This window comes from Eurosta solidaginis, chromosome X (genome assembly GCF_040869045.1).
Source record: "Eurosta solidaginis isolate ZX-2024a chromosome X, ASM4086904v1, whole genome shotgun sequence".
Classification (NCBI taxonomy): domain Eukaryota; kingdom Metazoa; phylum Arthropoda; class Insecta; order Diptera; family Tephritidae; genus Eurosta; species Eurosta solidaginis.
Genome location: NC_090324.1, coordinates 203,420,540 through 203,437,164, shown reverse-complemented (window position 1 = coordinate 203,437,164; position 16,625 = coordinate 203,420,540).

Genomic DNA, 16,625 nt, shown 5'->3' with positions numbered 1-16,625 from the left:
TCTATAGGTGGACGCCTTTTCGGAATATCGTTATAAAAGTGGACCAGGGGTGACTCTGGAATGCGTTTGTGCAATATGGGTATCAAATGAAAGGTGTTAATGAGTATTTTAAATAGGCATGGGCCTTAGTTCTATAGGTGGACGCCTTTTCGAAATATCGCCATAAAGGTGGACCAGGGTGACTCTAGAATTTGTTTGTACGATATGGGTATCAAATGAAAGGTGTTAACGAGTATTTTAAAAAGGAGTGGGCCTTAGTTCTATATGTGGACGCCTTTTCGGAATATCGTTATAAAAGTGGACCAGGGTTGACTCTAGAATGTGTTTGTACGATATGGGTATCAAATTAAAGGTATTAATAAGGGTTTTAAAAGGGAGTGGCCCTTAGTTGTATATGTGAAGGCGTTTTCGAGATATCGACCAAAATGTGGACCAGGGTGATCCAGAACATCATCTGTCGGGTACCGCTAATTTATTTATATATGTAATACCATGAACAGTATTCCTTCCAAGATTCCAAGGGCTTTTGATTTCGCCCTGCAAAACTTTTTCATTTTCTTCTACTTAATATGGTAGGTGTCACACCCATTTTACCAAGTTTTTTTCTAAAGTTATATTTTGCGTCAATAGACCAATACAATTACCATGTTTCATCCCTTTTTTCGTATTTGGTATATAAATAAAATAAATGTAAGGCGCGATAACCTCCGAAGAGATCTAAGGCCGAGCTTCTCTTCCAATTTGCGTCGTGCTCCTCTTTATTTTCCCTACAAATTGGCCGGACGGGACCTACATGTTTTATGCCGACTCCGAACGGAATCTGCAAAGCAGATGAGTTTTCACTGAGAGCTTTTCATGGCAGAAATACACCCGGAGTGCTTGCCAAACACTACCGAGGGGCGACCCCGCTTAGAAAAATTGTCTTCTAATTGAAAAATCTTATTTCTAAAATTTTGATGTTGCTTTGTCCGGGAGTTGAACCCAGGGCATACGGTGTGATAGGCGGAGCACGCTACCCATCACACCACTACAGGCCTGCCATTTATGGCATTTTTTTCATTTTTCGTAATTTTCGATATCGAAAAATTGGGCGTGGTCATAGTCGGATTTCGGCCATTTTTTATACCAATACAAAGTGAGTTCAGCTAAGTACGCGAACTGAGTTCAGCAAAGATATATCGATTTTTGCTCAAGTTATCCTGTTAACGGCCGAGCGGAAGGACAGACGGTCGACTGTGTATAAAAACTGGGCGTGGCTTCAACCGATTTTGCCCATTTTCACAGAAAACAGTTATCGTCCTAGAGTCTAAGCCCCTACCAAATTTCACAAGGATTGGTAAATTTTTGTTCGACTTATGGCATTAAAAGTATCCTAGACAAATAAATGAAAAAGGGCGGAGCCACGCCCATTTTTAAATTTTCTTTTATTTTTGTATTTTGTTGCACCATATCATTACTGGAGTTCAATGTTGACATAATTTACTTATATACTGTAAAGATATTAACTTTTCTTTTAAAATTTGAATTAAAAAAAAATTTTTTTTAAAAAGTGGGCGTGGTCGTTCTCCGATTTTGCTAAGTTTTATTAAGCAGACATATAGTAATAAGAGTAACGTTCCTGCCAAATTTCATCATGATATCTTCAACGACTGCCAAATTACAGTTTGCAAAACTTCTAAACTACCTTCCTTTAAAAGTGGGCGGTGCCACGCCCATTGTCCAAAATTTTTCTAGTTTTCTATTCTGCGTCATAAGTTCAACTCATCTACCAAGTTTCATCGCTTAATCCATATTTGGTAATGAATTATCGCACTTTTTCGATTTTTCGAAATTTTCGATATCGAAAAAGTGGGCGTGGTTATTGTCCGATATCGTTTATTTTAAATAGCGATCAGAGATGAGTGCCCAGGAACCTACCTACCAAATTTCATCAAGATACCTCAAAATTTACTCAAGTTATCGGGTTAACGGACAGACGGACGGACGGACGGACGGACATGGCTCAATCGACTTTTTTTTCTATACTAATGATTTTGATATATGGAAGTCTATATCTGTCTCGATTCCTTTATACCTGTACAACCAACCGTTATCCAATCAAAGTTAATATACTCTGGAGCTCTGATCAAAAGAGTATAAAAATGTTTAAATTAAACGGTTTTATTGAAAACAATACTTACATGAAGTAATAATAATACTAAAAGCTAGAAAATATTTAGGTAGGTCCTAGGTACAAGTCATCACACTCCTCATCAATCCAGGGCATTGATTAGACAATTAAATAAAGACGTGTGACGCGTCAAATTTCTATTGATAATCATAAGTAAGACCTACTTAATCAGGTTATGCTACTCCTCACACCCAGTGAGCACAGCAGTAGATTTTATCTTGCACAAAACTATCGAATTTTTATGGTACAGGGGTACAGGGCGAGTCCTTTGCAATATAGATGACCCAATAATCCGCTTGGGCACAGCAGTATAAATTTGTATAAAAAAGTTTAATTTATTTTACAGGGATGTCCTGTCATGGTCGCCAAATGTATGGGGCTTAAAATATATTAATCAAAACACATGAACGTTTCTATCAAACTTCTTCACCGCTTATTTGTTTTTAGTCAACTAACTTGTAATTATAATGAAATGATATGCGAAGTAGAAAATGTATGTATGTAAATCTTAATATAAGAGAGAGCATAGTAATTTGCACTGCTCTATAACCTTCCTATAACCTTGAATACCGGCATTGACTTCAAGTGACGGTATAATACATGATTTATTCTTATGTTACAGTTAGTGCGTGAATAAATAGAGTGCATACATGGGCACTATCTTAACAACAGTAGTGCGTAAAGAAATTAAATGTACAAATGGGCACTCTCACCCAACAGCGACTTTACTTTTTTTATTTGTATAAGAAAAATATGTATAGACGGCACTGTACTATTTCATATTGGCGTGGGAGCAATATTAAAACTTGTTCAAATGCTTTTTGAATAAAATTTTTTTTATGTTTCATATATTTGAATATTTCTCTGGAAATTTGATGACGTGCCGTATCCTAATGATAGAGCACTGAGCTCATAGCACTGAAGAACACGGTTAGAACATGCTGAAGTCAAATGTCAAATTAAATTTTTTTTAAGAATGCCGTATTTGTCATTAGTTAATTGATTTCTTGCGCATACTTTGTTTGGATACCAGTTCAATACTGATTCATCATTCGTACATTGATGGGATAGGATTATCAATTTTTACTTAATGTTGTATCAATAGTTGTGGTTGATCGAGCCATAGATTTCCCACCGTGTGGTAAAAGTTGCGAAAGCATTTGAGGCCCAACTCCATGCGCATCCTTTCAAAATTTCAGGCGTATGCGACGTTCACCACGATTTTTAGTTGTGTAGATTGAATAGCTGACAAACGAGGTGGAATTCTAGAACGCCTGCAACGCCCACGAGTCTATCCATGGAGTTCTGGCTTAACTCAATAAGCATACCAATTATGTGCCGGCAGATTTTAGAAAATTTTAAAGTCTAGTAACAACATAATCTGTTTAGAGAGTTACCTCTTGGCTGTGGTGCATCACCACCACTAATAGTTCATTCACCAGAACCCGTGATGCACCACTTGTTATGTCACTGCTCCCAAAAGTTCGCCTAAGGAAATGAAAGTATAAGAAGCTTCATGACAAAGAATTTTGGGTTAAGCGGCTGATAGACGAAGGAAAGTCCGAAATTAACTGATTTCATCGGAATTAACTTGAAGATAATCCTGTTGTTGTTGTTGTAGCGATAAGGTTGCTCCTCGAAGGCTTTGGGGAGTGTTATCGATGTGATGGTCCTTTGCCGGATACAGATCCGGTACGCAGCACCATTAAGGTGCTAGCCCCACCATCTCGGGAACGATTTATATGGCCACATTAAACCTTCAAGTCATCCCTCCCTCCGCACCCCCAAGTTCCATAAGGAGCTTGGGATCGCCAGAGCCTCCTCTTGTAGCGAAACAGGATTCGCCGCGGATAGTTGAGGTTGACAATTGGGTTTGGAGAAGCTGTATATTGCGCTGGCAACCTGAAGGGTTGCGCTACACAGCCCCTTGAATGTGGTATTTTAGTCGCCTCTTACGACAGGCATACCTACCGCGGGTAAATTCTGACCCCCTAACCCGCTGGAGGTGAAGATTAATAAGATAATACTCATAGTTAATTCCCAAGATTTAAGAGAATTAGTGGAATTTTCGCCGACAACACTGGCGAAAACAACAGAATTCCACCTCGCATCTTAACAAGAGAATTCCACCTCGTTTGTCAGCTACTTAATTTGATCGTGGTGAAATGTTCATACGCCTGAAAATCTAAAAGAATCGTGTTGAAAGTCGCGTACGCCTAAAAGTATGCAAGGATGTGCATTGAGTTGGGCTTTCAACGAGGTGGAATTCTACAACGCCTGCAACACTCAGGAGGCTAGCCATGAAGGTATGGCCTAATCTTCTAAATAGTTCGACTTGTGCGTTACGTAGCTCAAATTTTTTGATCAAACATTGCACTGTCGCCGAGTTTTAAACTATATTTCAGGTTTCAAGTCTCTAGATATACAGGAAGTTAGTTAAAACTCGATTGCAAGATTTCCAGTTTAAAACTAGTTTTCTCGATATTTCGATCCATGCGCCACCTAGCGGAATTTTTTTGATAAAGTATTGCATTTTCACAGGGTTCTGACTTACGGCTCAAATTTCATATCTCCAGCTCACCGGGAAGTTACTTAAAAATCGACTGCAAGATTCCGCTCGTTTTTCAAGGAAGTTATCTCACTTAGCGCGCCACCGAGCGTAATTTTGGTTCTGTAAATTGTATTGCCATCAAGCCTCGAATTGTGTGCCAAGTTTGAAGTCTCTAGGTCACCGGGAAGTTAGTTAAAATGGATTTAAAGATTCCCAAATCAAAATTAATAATCTTAATATCTCGATCCATGCGCCACCTAGCGAAATTTTTTTGATCAAATACTGCATTGTCACCGGGTTCTGATTCACGGCCCAAGTTTCAAGACTCCAGCTCGCCCGGAAGTCGATCGCAAGACTCCCTGCGTTTTTACAGGGATTTTCGTTTATCTCGATTCGTCTGCCACTTGGCGGCATTTTGTTTTCCACGAATTGTAGTAAAGTTTAAAGTCTCTGGATCACCGAGGAGTTAGTTAAAAGTCGATCGCAAAATTTCCACTTTAAAATTAATTTTCTGTATATCTCGATCCGTGCACTACCTACCGGATTTTTTTTCACTTGTATTGCAATGTCCCCCAGATCTGAACTATATTCAAAGTATCAGTTGTCTAGCTCAACGGGAAGTTACCGAAAAAGACTTTTCCGTGGTCAAAAGTTCGTATGGAAATGAGGGGATAAACATGAAAGGGACTTAATATACAGGTAGTAAAAAGGGATGAGTTTTGATCGTAGGCCACGAACATTTTGGTAATTAATGTTGAGATGGGACGGATCAATAATTACCTTTTTGTTGTTGTTTCTGTGTTCGTCATTGCGTTTTTTGGATTAACAGGTTCAGCCCTCGACTTTTTGGTAAATAAATGTACCACCGTATGTACCGGCCAAAAAGATGGATCAAGCACCTTCTCGAAGAAGAATTTTAAACGAGGAAATGTCTCCGTCATACTTAAAATTAAATATATAAACATTGATGTTACTAGTGGGCGCGACACCAAGCTTATAGCAAACATAATTAGCAACGTCATGTTCCGTTAGAGATGCACGAAGCCGTAACACAAATATGGCCCTACGAGGTGGCACAGCAGTCACCTGCGTAGTAGTAGAAGGTAGCACACCAGAAGATGGAGCTACTGTAGGTGAAGGGACAGTTATCGCGTTTATTGACCTAACGTTGTTGTTCGCAGTAATCAGTGCCGTTTGCTTGCTGGCAGCCGCAACACTTGTACCCCCCAGGAACCACCAAACTATCGGTTACTGTGGTTGTAGGAGGTAGAGAAACAGGTGGAGGCGAAAGTAAAATTGGGAAGGCTAATGAAGTTAACAGTGGTGTCATGGGGGCGATCGGTACATAGTACCACTGCTTCTTGGAATGGTGTTAACATTGTCAGAAATCTCCGTAGCATCGCTAGAAAGCTCGATAGACCACTAAGGGGATTTCTGAGCTACATTAATCGTGAAATCTTGGGCTGTCGTGTTCAGATCCATCCGTGTAGTTGGCCAATTGATGATCAAAAATGTTGTGCGAGTCTCTTTGTAGATATAACAAAGGCATTTGATATGGTTGATCATAGTATTCTAATAAGCAAGCTTAGCTACGCAGGTTTTCGTGGTAACATTATTAATTGGTTTACGTCATATCTAGATAATAGAGTTCAGAGAGTTAAAGTTCAAAATAATCTAAGTGAACCCAGGCCTATAACCCTGGAGGTTCCACAGGGTTCGGTTCTTGGACCAATCTTATTTTTAATATACGTTAATTCAATATTCTCTTTGCCTTTTATTGGTAAAGTAACAGCTTTTGCTGATGACATTGCCATCGCATATGGATCGAAAAATGAATTTAATATTTTTGCTGATATTAATCACGATGTTTACCTTTTAAGATCTTGGTTCGCAAGGCATAAGCTCGTGGCAAGCAGCAAAACGAAGTTGATGTATTTCAACCTTTGCGGGAAGGAAATACCTAAAAACACAGGAAATACCTAAACAGTTCTATATGTATGCGGCATCGTTTGTGTTCAACTACTTGTACTCAAAATAACAAAACTGTCAGTTTTGATGAGAAAATAAGTTGTGACAGTAAATGTTTTGAGATCGAAGTCGCCTCTAATTTCAAATATTTGGGTGTTATAATCGATCAAAATCTAAGTTGGTCATCACATATTTCTGCAATGAAATCTTATATGTTATCAGCTCTTCGTTCTTTCTATAACTTAAGAAAACTGTGTTCCAATAGGATATTGTTATTGGTGTATCATGGACTAATCCATTCAAAATTACAATACGGAGTCAGTTGTTGGGGTGGTGCCTACGCTAGTAAGATCCATCCGCTTTTAATCCTACAGAAGTATCTAATCCGAAGAATATGTAAAGCTGGTCGTTTAACACACTCTATGGAGCTATTCAAAAAATTAAATATTCTTCCTGTGCGGCACTTATACTATTTTAAAGTTTTAAAAAATTTTTTTATAAGGAGCGGGTATACGCAAAGCCCAATATACAATCTTTACAATCTGAGAAATAAGACGTTATCTCAAACAAAAGTTCCTAGCTTTCGCACCACACTTTTTCGTAACTTCTACACCATCGTATCACGTAATCTATATAACAAACTACCTGCTGAGATACGACTCATTAGAAGGCTAGCAGCGTTTCTGAGGGAAGTGAAACAGTGGCTACTTGGTTTCAATAATGAGGGCATTGAAATTCTTTTGAGACCTATAATATAAGTGCATGTGTTCATTAGCATCGAGGTGTTTTTTTTTTCTTTTTTCTTTTCCATTCAATGAAAGTACCTTGACATCTCTAATTTTTGAATTTTTATAGTTATAATTTGTTAATATTATGCGGCCCATAAGCATTTATAATACTAAGCGAATGAAATGGCATTTCCTCTGCTCTTTGAATGAGCATCTAATGTCATTATCTATTTTCTTATTTGTATTTTTATTTCATATTGTAATACTCTAGAAATGGTAAATATTTACGAGAAAATAAAGACTATACAATACAATACAATACAATAGGTACAGGAAAACTTTGCCCCAGACCTGAAGCCAAGTTTGAGTTACTGTTTGGCATGCAGTTTAACGCTTTGGTGACTCGGAAATTGCTTTAAATTTTTTGAAATGAGTTTCCATCATTTTAAATCTTTCGTGCAGGTCACGAAAACCAATGAAATTATTATTGAACTCTTTCTGAGTCTTTCTCATGAAAGCACGCAATTTAGGCCAACTCGACCACCTATGTGTGAAAATCCTGCACACGAAACGTGAGCCATGTTTTCACATAGCCAACAGCAAACATAAGTGTCACCTCGAGATATTTTCCTTTGGGAGGCACACTTCTTGAAACAACAATGCAACATTATTGAAAAATAAGAGACCTCACCAGAATCTTAAGGAAAGAGAAAAACAAAGAAAGAAACTCTTCTTAAAACAATTTTTTGGTGGGCACTCACAAAGATGTTTTAGTGAGAGTTATTTTGGAGCATTGTATGCAAACAGCTGGTCAGCGATTAGCGGACATTAAACAAAGCAGAAGGCAGAAGACACACAATGACTTGCTAATGGCAGATACAACAAAAATGTATGTAGTTAAACAATAATTATTGTGAGAGTTTAAAAACACAGAAACTAAATCACTAAAAATGCACAAAATGCCCCAATATGTATTCCACCTTTATTAAAATTTTATACACTGCAAGCTAATAATTGACATGAATTAAAACGATTTATATGCAGAATTTAGGTTGTTTACAAAAGTAGAAATAATAAAGGATTACAAAACGATCAAAAACACGTCCGCGCAATAGAAATTTTACCAGATACATATATATATATATATATAGGAAATAAGGAATAAATATTTCCTATTGAAATTTAGAAATAAAATTATTTTATTTTCTCACAATCAAAAAGGTTAATGACGAACTGAACTACGAAAACTTGTTGAACAATAAAATTTAAATGTTTGTTCCTAAGCACCACTTTTGTTCTGAAAACTTCACCTGAACCGTCACAATACTCCCCTTGGTAGAGGATTTGGCTACAAATCAAAAATTTCTCGAAATAGAATTTTCCTACCGGACCGGGTCGCGTATTCTGGAACTGATGCATTTTTAGGAACAGGAACAGGTACAGACGTTGAAACAGGAACAGATGTAGAAGTACGAATAGGTTTTGAAACAATGGCATCTTGAATAACAAAAGCTGGTTTTACACGATCAATAGAGATTTTATTTGGTTCATTTCGAATTTTGAGTGTGACTGTTTTTTTATCCCGATTAATTATTTCATACTGGCCGGTGTATGGAGGCTGGAGTGCTTTAAGAAATGGTCCAACTTTGAGAAAGGCATGACTGCATTTCGAAAGTTTTTTGAAAACAAAAACTCCAAGTTGACAGTGTCTTGATGCTGGAAGGGGACGTAATCGCGACATAAATTCACGTAAACTTGAAAGATAACTGCTTGTATCATCGGAAATTTTGTGTCCAAGACTTGAAGAAAGAAATTCAAATGGCAAACGAAGCGTTTCATCATATACCATTTCCGAGGAAGTAGCTTTGATATCTTCTTTAAAATCTGAGCGAATTCTAAGTAGAAATAGAAGCAAAGCCCAAACCCATACAATGCAGGATTGAGCCATGATTGCGGCTTTTAAGTGACGATGTAATCGTTCGACTAAATCACTTGCAGCAGGCTGCCAAATTGTAGTGAAATTATGTCGAATTCCGAATTGTTTAACAAAATTTGTTTGATCGTTGACAATCATTACAAGCACGAGCCCGATTTCGACAGTCTTTATTCATTGACGGCCACACAAAACGATCGCTGATTAGCTTGAGCCAAGCATTGGCACATAGATGGATCAGGTTATGTAGCTGATCAAAAACAGAACGGCGAAACGGTGATGTGATGAATGGCCGAGCTTTTCCTGTTGATGTATCACAAGACACAGTAACTGAGTAACCAGGAATTGGCACACACTCGATGCAGAGAGAAGAATTTTCTTGGGTAATTCTCTTAAGTTCATCGTCTTCTTCTTGAGATTCAACCAGCAACTTGTAATCCAACGGTGCAGAAACAGCTTCAACTCGTGAGAGTGTATGAGCAACGATATTATCGGTTCCTTTGATGTGATGGATATCTGTTGAAAATTCTGCAATGAATGAGAGTTATATGGGTTGAACTGGTGGAAGTTTTTCACGTTTTTCTTGACAAGCGTAAATCAATGGCTTATAATTGGTGTAAATCGTGAATGAATGTCCTTCCAAAAAAGACGAAAGTGCTGGATTGCAGCGTAGATCGCAAGAAGTTCACGATAGAAAGCAGGCCAAGAGCATTCTTTTGAGGACATTTTCTTCGAGAAGAATGTAAGAGGTTGCCACACGCCATCGACAAGCTGTTGTAAACGTGCTCCGACTGAATGGTTCGAAGCATCCGTAAACAAACCAAGAGGCGCACCAATGCGAGGATGTACCAGAAGTGAAGAAGAAGAGATACAGTTTTTACAGATTATGAAAGCTTCTGCCAGTTGAAAATTCCAGTTGATTGGTTCAGATCCTTTCAGGAGTGGGTTGCTGATTGCATTATTCAATGGAGCTTCGTATACAGAAACATGCGGAATGAATCTGCGATAGAAGTTTAACATTCCAAGAAAACGTCGAAGACCTTGTGCTGTTTTTGGCAATCTTTTGGCAGTCCTTGATTACCCGGACGCGCTCTTCTGGAGCTTGTATTCCAGAAGCAGAGATGATATAAGCAATAAAAGGAATTTCATTAACTCCAAAAGTACACTTTTTGACGTTGATCATCAATCCAAATTTTGTTAGACGTTCAAAAATAATTTTAAGATGACGCTCGTGCTCTTCTTTGGAACGATAAAAAATGAGAATGTCATCCATATTGTAACGAATTTAGTGCAATTCCCCTTATTTGCAACCTTCTACTGACGTTCGTATCGCCAAACTGTTGAATAAATAACTCTAATATTCAATAGTGAAAAATAGCCTTTATTAAAGTACTTCACAATAACATTGATACTTCACAACCAATAGCTTGCTTAAATCAAACTGATTACTGCTTATTCAGCGTTATCTCCTTTTATACTCTGTGATGTCTCGTTCGAATACTTCTAGGAGTTTCTATTTCTAGAATTTACTACTTGTGTACCAGCTATAAATTTCTCAGCTATAACTACAGAATTGCACGATTATTATAGCTTCTCGCATAGCCGTGTATATGTGAGTGATAATTCCACCGATGATTGCCTACTTATTGGGGGTATTTCAGATATATGCATGTGTTTGTGCGTTTCTCTCCGCTTCTTGTATGGATATATGTATAGACATAATGATTGATTTGTTCATGTGCTTAGTATCGGCTTAGAGATGATAGTATCCCTTAAAAAATAAATAAATAATTGTAAGGCGCGATAACCTCCGAAGAGATCTAAGGCCGAGCTTCTCTTCCAATTTACGTCGTGCTCCTCTTGATTTTCGCTACAAATTGGCCGGACGGAACCTACATGTTTTATGCCGATTCCGAACGGCATCTGCAAGGCAGATGAGTTTTCACTGAGAGCTTTTCATGGCAGAAATACATTCGGAGCGCTTGCCAGTCACTGCCGAGGGGCGACCCCGCTTAGAAAAATTTTCTTCTAATTGAAAAACTGTATTTCTAAAATTTTGAAGTTGCTTTGCCCCGGAGTTGAACCCAGGGCATACGGTGTGATAGGCGGAGCACGCTACCATCACACCACGGTGGCCACCAGTATCCCTTAGTGTTGCTAATATTCTTCACACTGCCCTCCACCTAAGTCTGATCTTCCCGATCAGACAAACTCTCGATCTAAACGCTACCAAACTTTCCAAATGAACCACTTTCATTTTGGTTCTTGGTTTCCCAATGGTTTGTATACGGTACACTACATCGTTAATCCGTTTTAAAACTTTGTATGGGGCTTCCCAATTACACTGCAATTTCGAGGACAAACGTTTTTTTCGTTGTTGGCTGTATAACAGCACCAAATCTTCTTCCTGAAAACCTTCCGAATTAATTGCTTTATCGTATCTGGCTTTCATCTTGTCACTCATAATCTTTGCTCGTTGCCTTACAAGATCGTGTATCTCTCTCAGCTCTTCTTCCAAGACACCATTGGATTTCTTGACATTTCCCACGCATCGGCATCATCCCAAACTTCAAATCAGCTGGCAGTCGAAGGTAATTGCCAAAAGTTACCTTTGCGGGAGTTTGGCTCGTTGCCTCATGCACTGCCGATCGGTAAGCCATCAAGAATTATGATATGTGTGTATCCCACTCCTTATGGTACTTGTCTACTACTTTCCTTAAATCCTCCTCCAAGGTTCTACTGAAACGTTCCACCATACCATCGGACTGAGGATGCAATGCAGTTGTCCGTGTTTTCCGAATGACCAATGATTTAAACATTTCCTGGAACAAAGCTGATTCGAAATTCCTGCCTAGGTCAGAATGTAACTCTACTGTTACACCATACCTTGCAACCCAATTGTTTATAAACACTTCTGCTACTGTTTCCGCTCTTTGATTTGGGATTGTGTATACCTCTGGCCATTTACTGAAATAATCCATAAACACCAGTACATATTTGCTTCCGCAGTTGCTAGTAGGAAATGGACCTGCGACATCCATAGCGATCCTTTCAAATGGTGCACCTGAGTTATATTGCTTCATCTGGCCATGACTTCGGGTTTTGGGCCCTTTCGCTCTGCTGCAAACCTTGCAGTTCGCAATCCACTCAGTGACCGACAGACGGCAACCAACCCAACAGAATCTCTGTTTAATCTTCTCGAGCGTCTTCGTGATTCCATGATGACCTCCGCTTAGACCATTATGCAGCTCACTGAGTACGTCAGGAATCCTCTTTCTGGGAACAACCATTAGTTTCTTCTTGCATTGACCATCCTCATTCTCGCATACACGAAGCAAGCAACCAGATATAAATTCTAAACTGTTCCCCTGTGCCCAATATGACTTCGCAATGGGACTTTCTGCTGACATCTCCTCTCTATTTAGTCTTTCGTTTCGTTCGAGCCCTTGCATAACATGTGACAGATCAGTCTCTTCGAGTTGACACTTCCTTAGTTGTTCCTTGTCCCATTCATCCGTACATGTTATAGTCATTAGCCGGACACCTATAATGTCTTCTTTAGCCTCGGCCTTTCAACAGTGCTTGCATTCCAAGCTAACTGGTCTTCGTGACATTGCATTAGCATTTCCATGGGTACTACCTTTTCGATACTCAATGGAAAAATCATAGATTTGTAGTCGCTCGATCTACCGTGCCAATTGTCATTCCGGATTACGGAACTGCAGAAGCCCTTTCGACGCTGCGTGATCTGTCCTGCCGCGGAATCGCTGGCCGTAGAGGTATTTGTGAAAATGTTTAATGCACTCTACCAATGTCAACAGCTCTCTCCGTGTAACGCAGTAGTTCCTCTCTGGTTTTCCAATTGAACGGCTGTAATGTGCAACTACCTTCTCCTGTCCATCGACCAGTTGTGATAGCGTTTAATCACATCTGTATCTAGAATAAATGTTGTTCCTGGAATCGGATATGCCAACATTGGAGCAGTGCACAAACACTCTTTCAAAGTTTGGAAAGTCACTTCCTACTCCTTCTTCCATTCAAGAGCTTTATTTTTTCTTGTAAGCTCATGGAGGCTATTGGCTACGCTGGCAAAATTTGGTACAAACCGGCGGTAATATGTGCACAGCCCAAGGAAACTTCTTAATTCATGCAAGTTCTGTGGTCTTGGCCAATCCTTTACAGCTTCGCTCTTTTCATTCGCAGTGCAGATGCCCTCTGTTGTTACCTTGTGACACAAATAATTTACTTCCTTTTTAAACAGCGAACACTTTTTGGGACTTAGTTTCAGACCAGCGCCAGCTATTCTCTGGAAAACTTCCTCCAAGCTCTTAAGATGTTCATCAAAATTCTTGCCCAATACGATGATGTCGTCCAGGTACACCAAGCATGTTTTCCAATGTAGTGCTTCTAGTACCTGGTCCATGAGTCTCTCAAAAGTAACTGGTGCATTACAAAGTCCAAAAAGCATCACTGTAAATTGCCAAAGACCATCACTGACGCTGAAGTCTGTTTTCTCTTTATCTTCCTCCTTCACCTCAACTTGCCAGTAGCCGCTTTTCTAGTCCAGTGTGGAAAACCATTTCATACCAGATAGTGAGTCCAGGGTATCGTCAATTCTTGGCTGTGGGTAGCTATCCTTTTTCGTGACGTCGTTCAACATGGGGTAGTCCACGCAAAACCTAATTTTCCCATCCTTCTTCTTCACAAGTACCACAGGTGAGCTCCATGGAGTAGCTGGTGGTTCGATGGCGCCGCTGTCGCTTATTTCTTGTACGATTTCACTCACAATTTCCCGCTTCGCCAGTTGAACACTACGAGGAGCTTGACATATAGGCCTCGCGTCTCCGGTTTAAATTTAATGTTTGACTGGTTTGGAACCATCCTGGCCAAATATGTTCTCGTACTTTAGGAGCAGTTGTTTTGCCTTACTCTGATAGGCTTCCTCTAGCCCCTCCGTTCATGCCGTGATGTCATTTGAAAGATCAGTATTACTAAATGAAACGTGTTCCTGGAGCTGTTCACAGTTAATAACTACTTCAACCTATTGGCATCTTCCCAAAATAGCTCCTCTGTTCAGTTTGAGTGGTGACTTGAACTCATTGAGTACTTTTACCGGAATACGTCCATCTTGTTTTGTCATAGCCAGGGTTTTTCCTACAAGTATGTTCGGTGCTGATTTGTTTGCTGCATCGAAAACCCACAATTTGTTTGTCCCACAATCTCCATCAACCTTTGCCCAGATTACTGCTTCTGATTTTGGTGGTATTTGCTGACTCTCTTCCACCAGCACTCCTTTACTGCTGTAGCCTCTCTCGTAGCCGAAATTAAGTGGTACATCCATATTCTTACATCGCATCGTCTTGCTTTGCATATCGATCTTGATGCCTTGGTCGATTAAGAAGTCCACTCCAATTATGATTTCATCAACAATCTCTGCCACTATAAAATTGTGTAGTACCGTGATGTTCCCAATTGCTACTTCACATGCTACTTCTCCAATTACCTGGCTGTCCTCTCACGTGGCTGTACGTAATCTTGCTCCAAGCAATGGTCTTATCTTCTTGTTGGCTAAATTTGATCGAATGATGGAAGGAGATGCACCCGTATCTACCGTCAGTAAACGTTCCTTTCCATTCACATGTTCTCCGACAGTAAGACTGCTTGACTTTCTTCCAATGTGCGAGATAGATATTATGGGGCATTCAATTGCGGGAGACAGCTGTTGCCCCTTGCGGCTGACTCGCTTAAGTTTAACGATTGGGTGGACTTGGAGATTTGCTCATCTCCTTCAGCTCTGCGTTTACGGCCACCTACATTGTTGGAACTATTAGGGTTGGTACTGCAATAATGTGGAATGTGCCCTGGCTTACCGCACTTAAAACATTTGACGGTACCGTCGTTTTCTGCTGCGTTTCTTTCAATGCTTCCAAAATTGTGTCTACCCAGTCTGACCCTTTCACTTCCACGCGATAGGCTTTGTACGCTGGTTTACTCAACAGTAAGGCAGTTTCCTGAGACAATGCATGGGATACCGTTTCAGAAAATGTTAGCTTTGGGTTTGCGTATGTAGCTCGCTTCGTTTCGACGTCCCGTATGCCATTTATAAAACTCTGAATCTTTACCCTTTCAGTGTATTCCACGGGTGCGTCCGCATTTGCAAGATGAGCCAATCTTTCAATATCTCAGGAAAACTCCTGCAAAATCTCATTTGATTTTTGGTAGCGATTTTGCAATTGTATTTGGTAGATTTGTTTCCTGTGTTCGCTTCCGTTACGTCTCTCGACAGTGGCCATCAGTGCTTTATAACTGTTCCGTTCATAATCTGGAATAGTCTGCAAGATTTCAGCTGCAAGCCCTTTTAATGCCACGAAAAATGCAGCAACTTTATCATCCGCATGCTAGTTGTTCGCTGCTGACGTCTTCCCAAACTGAAGCCTGAATACCTGGAAAGGAACAGAACCGTCAAAGGATGGAGTTTTTAACTTCGGATTAGACGTGGAAGTGACTGGGTGGTTCAATTGTAATTCATGGATCCTATCTTTCAAAGCATCCATCTCTGCCTCTATTTTATCCTATTGACCACTGAAGCCTTCACGCAACTGGGTTAGTTTTTCTTCCATATGCGCTTCCAGTTTAGATGATATACGGACTTCCTGCTCTTCTAGTTGTGTGGAGATCTGAGATGATATCTGTGCTGAAATTTTTTCGCGTCTCCTGTGCTTCTATCTTAGATGTTATTCGTGTCTCTTGGGATTCCATCTGTAATGATATATACGTTTTCTGTTCTTCCAGTTGAGTTTCCATCTTGGATGTTATGCGTGTTTCTTTCGATTCCAGTTGGGATGCCATATTTGTGGATATTTGTGATGACATTTCTGTTATGCGTGTTTCCTGGGTTTCCATTTTTGCCGATATCTGTGATAACAAAGCCAATATCGCATTATTATCGCCGCTTGCGACTGGTCTCGGACTTCCGTTCTTCTCTTAAATTTTTGTTGTTGTCTCTTCCCCATCAGGATGAAAGACATCATCGTCCACATTAATTCCTTCCGACTCCATAGCGTCTCGTAGCCGTACTTGAAGTTCAATCTTATTTTGCGCTTGTATTCAATCCACGGTTCTCCAACTCCTTTTTCAGTTGCTGGATCTTTAATTCACTTAACTTTGCCATGTCCAAGTTGTCAGAATTTATTCAACAATTCCTCTTCTGACACCAATTGTAAAGAATTTAGTGCAACTCCCCTTATTTGCAACCTTCTACGAACGTTCTTATCG